Source organism: Rutidosis leptorrhynchoides, chromosome 1 (genome assembly GCF_046630445.1).
Source record: "Rutidosis leptorrhynchoides isolate AG116_Rl617_1_P2 chromosome 1, CSIRO_AGI_Rlap_v1, whole genome shotgun sequence".
Taxonomy (NCBI): Eukaryota; Viridiplantae; Streptophyta; class Magnoliopsida; order Asterales; family Asteraceae; genus Rutidosis; species Rutidosis leptorrhynchoides.
Genome location: NC_092333.1, coordinates 222870799 through 222879674, shown reverse-complemented (window position 1 = coordinate 222879674; position 8876 = coordinate 222870799).

The window sequence follows — 8876 nt, the reverse complement described above, 5'->3', positions numbered from 1 at the left end:
AGACAAGTAGTTTAATGTTACCAAGCTAAGGGTATATTTCTGGTTTAAACCCACGTAGAATTAGTTTTAGTACTTGTGCCTATTTCGTAAAACATTTATATAAACAGCGCATGTATTCTCAGTCCCAAAAATATATATAAAAAGGAGCAAATGAAACTCACCATACTGTATTTCGTAGTAAAAATACATATAACGTCATTTAACAAGTGCAAGGTTTGAAATGTCCCGTTCTTATTGATTAAAAACGTTCCATATTAATTGATTTCGTTGCGAGGTTTTGACCTCTATATGAGACGTTTTTCAAAGACTGCATTCATTTTTAAAACAAACCATAACCTTTATTTCATAAATAAAGGTTTAAAAAGCTTTACGTAGATTATCAAATAATGATAATCTAAAATATCCTGTTTACACACGACCATTACATAATGGTTTACAATACAAATATGTTACATCGAAATCAGTTTCTTGAATGCAGTTTTTACACAATATCATACAAACATGGACTCCAAATCTTGTCCTTATTTTAGTATGCAACAGCGAAAGCTCTTAGTATTCACCTGAGAATAAACATGCTTTAAACGTCAACAAAAATGTTGGTGAGTTATAGGTTTAACCTATATATATATCAAATCATAATAATAGACCACAAGATTTCATATTTCAATACATATCCCATACATAGAGATAAAAATCATTCATATGGTGAACACCTGGTAACCGACATTAACAAGATGCATATATAAGAATATCCCCATCATTCCGGGACACCCTTCGGATATGATATAAATTTCGAAGTACTAAAGCATCCGGTACTTTGGATGGGGTTTGTTAGGCCCAATAGATCTATCTTTAGGATTCGCGTCAATTAGGGTGTCTGTTCCCTAATTCTTAGATTACCAGGCTTAATAAAAAGGGGCATATTCGATTTCGATAATTCAACCATAGAATGTAGTTTCACGTACTTGTGTCTATTTTGTAAATCATTTATAAAACCTGCATGTATTCTCATCCCAAAAATATTAGATTTTAAAAGTGGGACTATAACTCACTTTCACAGATTTTTACTTCGTCGAGAAGTAAGACTTGGCCACTGCTGATTCACGAACCTATAATAATATATACATATATATTAAAGTATGTTCAAAATATATTTACAACACTTTTAATATATTTTGATGTTTTAAGTTTATTAAGTCAGCTGTCCTCGTTAGTAACCTACAACTAGTTGTCCACAGTTAGATGCACAGAAATAAATCGATAAATATTATCTTGAATCAATCCACGACCCAGTGTATACGTATCTCAGTATTAATCACAACTCAAACTATATATATTTTGGAATCAACCTCAACCCTGTATAGCTAACTCCAACATTCACATATAGAGTGTCTATGGTTGTTCCGAAATATATATAGATGTGTCGACATGATAGGTCGAAACATTGTATACGTGTCTATGGTATCTCAAGATTACATAATATACAATACAAGTTGATTAAGTTATGGTTGGAATAGATTTGTTACCAATTTTCACGTAGCTAAAATGAGAAAAATTATCCAATCTTGTTTTACCCATAACTTCTTCATTTTAAATCCGTTTTGAGTGAATCAAATTGATATGGTTTCATATTGAACTCTATTTTATGAATCTAAACAGAAAAATTATAGGTTTATAGTCGGAAAAATAAGTTACAAGTTGTTTTTGTAAAGGTAGTCATTTCAGTCGAAAGAACGACGTCTAGATGACCATTTTAGAAAACATACTTCCACTTTGAGTTTAACCATAATTTTTGGATATAGTTTCATGTTCATAAAAAAAATCATTTTCTCAGAATAACAAATTTTAAATCAAATTTTATCATAGTTTTTAATTAACTAACCCAAAACAGCCCGCGGTGTTACTACGACGGCGTAAATCAGGTTTTACGGTGTTTTTCGTGTTTATAGGTTTTAAATCATTAAGTTAGCATATCATATAGATATAGAACATGTGTTTAGTTAATTTTAAAAGTCAAGTTAGAAGGATTAACTTTTGTTTGCGAACAAGTTTAGAATTAACTAAACTATGTTCTAGTGATTACGAGTTTAAACCTTCGAATAAGATAGTTTTATATATATGAATCGAATGATGTTACGAACATCATTACTACCTCAAGTTTAGTAGGTAAACCTACTGGAAGTTACAAGAAATGATCTAGCTTCAAAGGATTTTGGATGGCTTGAAAGTTCTTGAAGTAGGATCATGACACAAAAACAAGTTCAAGTAAGATTTTTACTCGAATTAGGATAGTTTATAGTTATAGAAATTGAATCAAAGTTTGAATATGAATATTACCTTGAATAAGAAAGATAATCTACTGTATATAACAAAGGTTTCTTGATCTTAGATGATTACTTGGATTGGATTAGAAAGTTTGGAAGTAAATTAGTAAACTTGAAGGGATTTTTGAAGTGTTCTTGAAGTGTTCTTCCTATGTTGATTATAGCTTGATTCTTGAAGTGATTTTTGATAAAGATGATGATTAACTACTGGAAAAATACGTTCATAATAGTGTGTGTGTGTGTGTGTGTGTTGAGAGAGAATTAGAAAGAGAATTGGAAGTGAAATGGAGTAAATGATGAGTGGTAATTGGTGAGTGGTGAGTGGGGTTAAAAGGAGTTCTAGTTAGTTGACTAGCTCATGGTAGAAGTTCAAATTGATTAGTCATACATGACATAATCAAGAGTGGAATTCCATGCTAGTTCCTATTGGTATATACTCATAGTAAGTACGTTTTGAAGCTGTGTATAATACGGGTAAGAATACGACTAGAATTCTTGATGAAAGAAAAGAATGGAAAAGTAACTGTAACCATTTTCGTTAAGTATGAGTGTTTTGATATATGTCTTGAAGTCTTCCAAAAGTATTTTAATACATCTAAATACACTACTTGTATATACATTTTAACTGAGTCATGAAGTCATCGTTAGTCGTTACATGTAAGTGTTGTTTTGAAACCTTTAAGTTAACGATCTCAATTAATGTTGTTAACCCATTGTTTATTATATCTAATGAGATGTTAAATTATTATATTATCATGATATTATGATATATTAATATATCTTAATATGATATATATACATTTAAATGTCGTTACAACGATAATCGTTATATATATGTCTCGTTTCGAAATCCTTAAGTTAGTAGTCTTGTTTATATGTATATAACTCATTGTTAATATACTTATGGAGATACTTACTTATCATAATCTCATGTTAACCATATATATATATCCATATATATATCGTCATGTCGTTTTTACAAGTTTTAACGTTCGTGAATCGCCGGTCAACTTGGGTGGTCAATTGTCTATATGAAACATATTTCAATTAATCAAGTCTTAACAAGTTGGATTGCTTAACATGTTGGGAACATTTAATCATTTAAATATCAATCTCAATTAATATATATAAACATGGAAAAGTTCGGGTCACTACAGTACCTACCCGTTAAATAAATTTCGTCCCGAAATTTTAAACTGTTGAAGGTGTTGACGAATCTTCTGGAAATAGATGCGGGTATTTCTTCTTCATCTGATCTTCATGCTCCCAGGTGAACTCGGGTCCTCTACGAGCATTCCATCAAACCTTAACAATTGGTATCTTTTTTTGCTTAAGTCTTTTAACCTCACGATCCATTATTTCGACGGGTTCTTCGATGAATTGGAGTTTTTCGTTGATTTGGATTTCATCTAACGGAATAGTGAGATCTTCTTTAGCAAAACATTTCTTCAAATTCGAGACGTGGAAAGTGTTATGTACAGGCGCGAGTTGTTGAGGTAACTCAAGTCGGTAAGCTACTGGTCCGACACGATCAATAATCTTGAATGGTCCAATATACCTTGGATTTAATTTCCCTCGTTTACCAAATCGAACAACGCCTTTCCAAGGTGCAACTTTAAGCATGACCATCTCTCCAATTTCAAATTCTATATCTTTTCTTTTAATGTCAGCGTAGCTCTTTTGTCGACTTTGGGCGGTTTTCAACCGTTGTTGAATTTGGATGATCTTCTCGGTAGTTTCTTGTATAATCTCCGGACCCGTAATCTGTCTATCCCCCACTTCACTCCAACAAATCGGAGACCTGCACTTTCTACCATAAAGTGCTTCAAACGGTGCCATCTCAATGCTTGAATGGTAGCTGTTGTTGTAGGAAAATTCTGCTAACGGTAGATGTCGATCCCAACTGTTTCCGAAATCAATAACACATGCTCGTAGCATGTCTTCAAGCGTTTGTATCGTCCTTTCGCTCTGCCCATCAGTTTGTGGATGATAGGCAGTACTCATGTCTAGGCGAGTTCCTAATGCTTGCTGTAATGTGTGCCAGAATCTTGAAATAAATCTGCCATCTCTATCAGAGATAATAGAGATTGGTATTCCATGTCTGGAGACGACTTCCTTCAAATACAGTCGTGCTAACTTCTCCATCTTGTCATCTTCTCTTATTGGCAGGAAGTGTGCTGATTTGGTGAGACGATCAACTATTACCCAAATAGTATCAAAATCACTTGCAGTCCTTGGCAATTTAGTGATGAAATCCATGGTAATGTTTTCCCATTTCCATTCTGGGATTTCGGGTTGTTGAAGTAGACCTGATGGTTTCTGATGCTCAGCTTTGACCTTAGAACACGTCAAACATTCTTCTTCGTATTTAGCAACATCGGCTTTCATACCCGGCCACCAAAAATGTTTCTTGAGATCCTTGTACATCTTCCCCGTTCCAGGATATATTGAGTATCTGGTTTTATGAGATTCTCTAAGTACCATTTCTCTCATATCTCCAAATTTTGGTACCCAAATCCTTTCAGCCCTATACCGGGTTCCGTCTTCCTGAATATTAAGATGCTGCTCCGATCCTTTGGGTATTTCATTCTTTAAATTTCCTTCTTTTAAAACTCCTTGTTGGGCCTCCTTTATTTGAGTAGTAAGATTATTATGAATCATTATATTCATAGATTTTACTTGAATGGGTTCTCTGTCCTTCCTGCTCAAGGCATCGGCTACCACATTTGCCTTCCCCAGGTGGTAAAGAATCTCAAAGTCGTAATCATTCAATAATTCAATCCACCTACGCTACCTCATATTCAGTTGTTTCTGATTAAATATGTGTTGAAGACTTTTGTGGTCGGTATATATAATACTTTTGACCCCATATAAGTAGTGCCTCCAAGTCTTTAATGCAAAAACAACCGCGCCTAATTCCAAATCATGCGTCGTATAATTTTGTTCGTGAATCTTCAATTGTCTAGACGCATAAGCAATCACCTTCATTCGTTGCATTAATACACAACCGAGACCTTGCTTTAATGCGTCACAATAAATCACAAAATCATCATTCCCTTCAGGCAATGACAATATAGGTTCCGTAGTTAGCTTTTTCTTCAATAACTGAAACGCTTTCTCTTGTTCATCATTCCATTCAAATTTCTTCCCTTTATGCGTTAATGCAGTCAAGGGTTTTGCTATTCTGGAAAAGTCTTGGATGAACCTTCTGTAGTAACCAGCTAGTCCTAAAAACTGGCGTATGTGTTTCGGAGTTTTCGGGGTTTCCAACTTTTCAACAGTTTCTATCTTTGCCGGATCCACCTTAATACCTTCTTTGTTCACTATGTGACCGAGGAATTGAACTTCTTCCAACCAAAATGCACACTTTGAAAACTTAGCGTACAATTCTTCCTTCCTCAATACTTCTAACACCTTTCTCAAATGTTCACCGTGTTCTTGGTCATTCTTTGAGTAAATAAGTATGTCATCAATGAAAACAATGACAAACTTGTCAAGGTATGGTCCACACACTCGGTTCATAAGGTCCATGAACACAGCTGGTGAATTAGTTAAACCAAACGGCATGACCATAAACTCGTAATAACCGTAACGTGTTCTGAAAGCAGTCCTTGGAATATCATCTTCTTTCACCCGCATTTGATGATACCCGGAACGTAAGTCAATCTTTGAATAAACAGACGAGCCTTGTAGTTGATCAAATAAGTCGTCGATTCTCGGTAGTGGGTAGCGGTTCTTGATGGTAAGTTTGTTCAACTCTCGGTAGTCGATACACAACCTGAATGTACCATCTTTCTTCTTGACAAACAAAACAGGAGCTCCCCACGGTGATGTGCTTGGTCGAATGAAACCACGCTCTAAAAGTTCTTGTAATTGGCTTTGCAGTTCTTTCATCTCGCTGGGTGCGAGTCTGTAAGGAGCACGAGCTATTGGTGCAGCTCCTGGTACAAGATCTATTTGAAATTCAACGGATTGCTGTGGGGGTAATCCCGGTAATTCTTTCGGAAATACATCGGGAAATTCTTTTGAAATGGGAACATCATTGATGCTCTTTTCTTCAGTTTGTACTTTCTCGACGTGTGCTAGAACAGCATAGCAACCTTTTCTTATTAGTTTTTGTGCCTTCAAATTACTAATAATATGTAGCTTCGTGTTGCCCTTTTCTCCTTACACCATTAAGGGTTTTCCTTTTTCTCGTATAATGCGAATTACATTTTTGTAACAAACGATCTCTGCTTTCACTTCTTTCAACCAGTCCATACCGATTATCACATCAAAACTCCCTAACTCTACTGGTATCAAATCAATCTTAAATGTTTCGTTAACCAGTTTAATTTCTCGATTCCGACATATATTATCTGCTGAAATTAATTTACCATTTGCTAATTCGAGTAAAAATTTACTATCCAAAGGCGTCAATGGACAACTTAATTTAGCACAAAAATCTCTACTCATATAGCTTCTATCCGCACCCGAATCAAATAAAACGTAAGCAGATTTATTGTCAATAAGAAACGTACCCGTAACAAGCTCCGGGTCTTCCTGTACCTCTACCGCATTAATATTGAAAACTCTTCCGCGGCCTTGTCCATTCGTGTTCTCCTGGTTCGGGCAATTTCTAATAATGTGGCCCGGTTTTCCACATTTATAACAAACTACATTGGCATAACTTGCTCTGACACTACTTGCTCCGCCATTACTCGTTCCGACACCATTTGTTCCTTTCGTTCTATTAACCCCTGGTCCGTAGACCTCACACGCTATGACCATTTCTTTTACACTTGTTACAAAATTTGGTGCAGAACCCCGAGTGATACTTTTCACACCTTTGGCATAGCTGCTTCTGATTGTTGTTGTTGTTGCGGTTATTATTGTTGTTGGGATGATTGTTGTAGTTGTTGTTGTTGTTGTTGTTGTTGTTGTTGTTGTTGGGCCGTTTGTTGTAGTTGCGATTGATGTTGCGATTGTTGGGATAATTGTTGCGATTATCGTTGTAATTGCTGTTGTTGTTGTATTGGTGATTCTTATCACCGTTTTCCTCCCACTTTCTTTTGACTTGCTTCACATTGGCCTCTTCAGCAGTCTGTTCTTTAATTCTTTCTTCAATCTGGTTCACTAGTTTGTGAGCCATTCTACATGCCTGTTGTATGGAGGCGGGCTCGTGTGAACTTATGTCTTCTTGGATTCTTTCCGGTAATCCTTTCACAAACGCGTCAATCTTCTCTTCCTCATCTTCGAATGCTCCCGGACACAATAGGCACAATTCTGTGAATCGTCTTTCGTACGTGGTAATATCAAATCCTTGGGTTCGTAACCCTCTAAGTTCTGTCTTGAGCTTATTGACCTCGGTTCTGGGACGGTACTTCTCGTTCATCAAGTGCTTGATTGCTGACCACGGTAGTGCGTACGCATCATCTTGTCCCACTTGCTCTAGATAGGTATTCCACCATGTTAATGCAGAACCTGTGAAACACCGATTAGACCTTCTTGGTCCACCGTTTCAATCCGATCGGTCCTTCGGTTCCATCAAATTCCAAAGGTTTGCAGGCAGTGAATTCTTTGTAGGTGCATCCTACACGATTTCCTGTACTGCTAGATCCAAGGTTATTGTTGGTATGTAGCGCAGCCTGTACTGCCGCTATGTATGAAGCTCGAAAAGTACGGAATTCCTCTTCATTCATATTCACGGTGTGTCGAGTAGTCGGTGCCATTTCCTTCAAAATAGTCAAATGGAACAAGTTAATCATACAAAATATTAAGAGTAGTTAATAGTATTTCGTAGCATAATATGAACTCATTTATAAAAGCTTTTTCTTCATATTAGCGTTTTATAAGTTTAAATTCGGGTAGTACCTACCCGTTAAGTTCATACTTAGTAGCTAATATACAATTCAACTACTACAATTCTATATGAAAAACTGATTATAATAATATTTCGCGTTCAAACTTTTATACAATATTTTACAAACTTACAATACCGCTTATTTTACATAAAGCATGAAATATAGCACACAATAACTTTGATACAAGATAGTTGTGAAGATAATTCTAGCTAGTACACAAGTCGTTCAGCAAAGGCAATAAAGACACGTAATTCATACGTCCAGAAACAAGTCATGCATTCTGGTTTTACTAGGACTACTTCCCATCCTTGGTCTTGTGGAACATAACCGTTATGGCCATTGATAAGACAGCGTGTTGTAATGTCGTTAAAGGGAAGAGGGTTACGTAATGTCCAACAGTCCCGTAACAATCTAAAAACCTCATTTCTTACCCCAATTACCGACTCCGTCACTTGTGGGAACGTTTTGTTTAATAGTTGTAGGCCGATGTTCTTGTTCTCACTTTGGTGAGAAGCGAACATTACTAATCCCTAAGCATAACATGCTTCTTTATGTTGCATGTTAGCCGCTTTTTCTAAATCACGAAGTCCAATATTCGGATATATTGAGTCAAAATAATTTCTTAACCCATTGCGTAAAATAGCATTTGGGTTCCCCGCAATATATGCATCAAAGTAAATACATCGTAACTTATGGATTTCCCAATGTG